At 36.0% G+C, this 3,289-nt stretch overlaps 1 non-coding gene across 1 annotated transcript; it reads left to right on the top strand.

Moving 5' to 3' along the window:
• Positions 1–242: 242 nt before the first annotated feature.
• On the top strand, positions 243–433 carry LOC143649014 (U2 spliceosomal RNA). The gene has a single exon (XR_013158896.1). It is a non-coding gene; the product is annotated as a U2 spliceosomal RNA (small nuclear RNA).
• Positions 434–3,289: the final 2,856 nt, after the last annotated feature.

The following is a 3,289-nucleotide window of genomic DNA, read 5'->3' as shown; positions in this document are numbered from 1 at the left end:
TCTATATGTCTTAATGTGCTTTATGATTTTCTATTGCACATGGGGCATCTAAATGCTGTAATAAGGTTATTTTGTAAGTTAACTTCTTTCATACATCTATGGTTTTGTGTTTGGATTTACATTGAAAGTGTGCTTTTTGACTTGATCTGTCAGTCTTCCCCCCACCCCCCACCCATACCAAGTCTCAGAGCTCATGTGGGGATTGCAATTCTCCTTAAAGCTCTGTTAAAAGCTAGGCAGAGATTGCTTCTTGGCCTTTTGGCTAAGAGCAAGTGCAGTATCTGTTCTTATCAGTTTAATATCTGATACATTCTCTATCCGAGGACAATATATTAAACGGATTTTTGGAGCAGGGAGTTGGAATAGGATCTTGCTCTGTCCACTCCGCACATCAACCTGGTATTGCAGTACCTCCAGGAACGGTGCACCTCCTGCGGGGGAAACATGCATTGGTTCAAAAGATTAGGTTTACTTATAGTTGGTGTTGTCTCTTCCTTTTTTTTTGGTCCTAATCTGTTTTTCTATTCCCAGCTGTCCTATTGATGGTGTTAGGCTTTCCTGTGCTGTGTATACGCTTGGTTTTCTCCCACTCTTTATTGGTTTTCTCCCGCTCTTTTTGCCTGGCAGCAGCCGGCCGTTACAGCTGGCTCTCTAAGCTACTAACTGAACTACTGTTTTTATTACTTCTTACCCCTGCTAACTGAAATCACTGTTTCTGTTTTCTCTTATCCCTGTTACTGAGGCACTGGGGGAGTGGCTTTGCTTGTTCTGGTAGGGACTTAAAAATTTTTTAAAATTAAAAATAAAAACTAGGCAGATAGGCAACTTATAAGACTCCACTTTCCATTTCTTCCCATCAGATGGCACTCTTGAGTCACCGCTTCCTCTCAGGCCACATAAAAATTTAAATTCTGGATAAAATAAATCTCTCCTCCATTGATCACACATAGAAATTAATGCCTCAAAGTACAGACAATATCACCCTCTAACCTGTATTCTGATCTTAGTTATAACCAGATCAGCCCCATTCACCTTCTCAATTGAGGTCTGAGCCCTGCTTCAGCTTCTTCAACAGTTGTTGTATGGAGCCCCCTTTTAGAATTAATGTTGTTTCTTCAATACCTCCAGAGGTAGAAAACTCCAACTATGAGACTTGGATGTGCATAGACACCTAAAATCTCATGGAAGTACACACACAAAGAACGAAGTATCTTAAAATTTAGAAATAACAGTTAAAGCCCAGGAACAAATCTGTCTGTCGCAAGAGCTTACAGTATAGGTCCTAATCTCCTTATGAGCATTTTCCAAATGAAATATTTTCAGGGATAAAAAATTTGATACTGAACTTGTATGGAGGTCATTAACCATAGACCACAGCAGACATTTTTCTGTCTTGCCTTTATACTTTTATCAGGATTATATTAATTAACAGGTAGAACATAATGCATATACTTGCTTTTCTTTTTTAAGTCTCCTCTCATTGAAGATGAAGTTCTGACCTGTAGCTGAAAATATGCACTTTTAGAGAAGCATCAGAGTAAAACAATGTAACTGACAAGAAAATGTGATTGCTTTAGTGATGTGTAACTTTTCAAAAATAATTAAAACTATGACCAACGACATTGTAATGTTGTTTAATATCATGCAGATTAATATCAGAACATAATTTGAACAGTGAGAACATTGTCAAATCTCTAGGAATTTTATATAATTTTTAAAAATTTATATGAACATTTTACCATACAAATCTAAATAACAGAAGTTTGGAAAATCATTTTTTTAATTTTATAACACTTCTCATGTAACTTATAACACATCAAATGGACCTAACTATTTTAGCATCTCATTTTTGCAAGATGAAAGAGCAAATCCTTTGTAACAGTTGGAAATAAAAAGATATTTTTTGAGTTTGATTTGGGGAAGACAAGATGTCAAAAGTTGTCATGTTTGAACATTATGTTAAACAGGAAAATGGGTCACTATGACACAATATTTGGTTCCCTATATAATCAAAGTGATAAAAGTGTAAAATACGAGTTAATATGATTGTAAGGAAAAAAAATTAGTTTCTTTGAAAGTGACAAGAGTTTCCTTGCAAAATTAATAAAGGATGATATGGTTAATATAAACACTAATGAGGATATTATTCTGATATGACATAGAATCTTTGTCTTCTAGGCAGAATACATAGATGGTTAAGAAAAACTCTGTATAACTTCTTATTAAAAGCAGATCAGTATATTGAGAAAATGCCATTATTTTAACAGAGAGAAAATGAAATTCCAGCTTTGCATGAATGCACAGTTTGATACAAAAGCTCAAAAAATTATAAATAAGCTTATCAATATATAAATAGGTTTATAATTCAGTGTTGATCTTAACAAACTGAAATTCATTTCCACAAACCCTCCACAACTTCCCCTATCCATCCAATCTCTGTCCTACATACTCTTGCTTCTAATTATGTGAAAAATCAGTCATTTTATTTTATAATAAAACTATATTTTTTCCTTAACCATGCATATCTGCATACTTTACATATCTGCATATCTTAAGTTACTGTACTGGTTTGCTAAAGCTGCTGGAACCATATACCAGAAATGAAACCACTTTTGTAGAAGGAACTTATTACAAGTTTACAACTCTAAGGCCAGAAAAATCTTTAAACTAAGGCATCCAGGAAAAGATAACTTGGCTCAGGAAAAGCTGATCTCTGTCACATGGGAAGGCATGTAACTGGCATCTGCTGGTCCTTGTTCCTGATTCCATTGCTTCCAGCTTCTGGAAGCAATGCCAGTGGTTTCTCCTTTAAGCATCTGTGGGCCTTCACTTAGTTCCTCCAGGACATAATTCTGGTTTCTGGCTTGCTTAGCATCTCATGGGAAAGCACACAACAACATCTGCGAGGCTATGCCCATGTCTAGGCATCTGTTCTCTTTGTCAGCACTCCAAGCATTTCCAAGCATCCATATCTCTGTCAGCTCTGAAGCACCTGTTCTCCAAGAGTCTGAATCTCAGGTTCCTTCAAAATTCTTCCCTTTTTAAAGGACTCCAATAAATTAATCAAGACTCAGCTTATATGGGCAGAGGCACATCTCCATCTAATTAAAAGGCCACACCCACAATTGGGTGCCACCTTCTTCATGGAGATAATCTAATCCAAAAGGGTTTCCACCCTACAATATTGAGTCTGTATTAGAGAACATGGCTTTTCTGGGTCATGTTTCAAACTTCCAATCTAGCACACCTACCAAAAAGGTCTTTGAAACTATTAAAACATCTTATAAAA

Source organism: Tamandua tetradactyla, chromosome 10 (assembly GCF_023851605.1).
Source record: "Tamandua tetradactyla isolate mTamTet1 chromosome 10, mTamTet1.pri, whole genome shotgun sequence".
Taxonomy (NCBI): Eukaryota; Metazoa; Chordata; class Mammalia; order Pilosa; family Myrmecophagidae; genus Tamandua; species Tamandua tetradactyla.
This window is presented reverse-complemented; position numbering and strand designations above follow the sequence as displayed.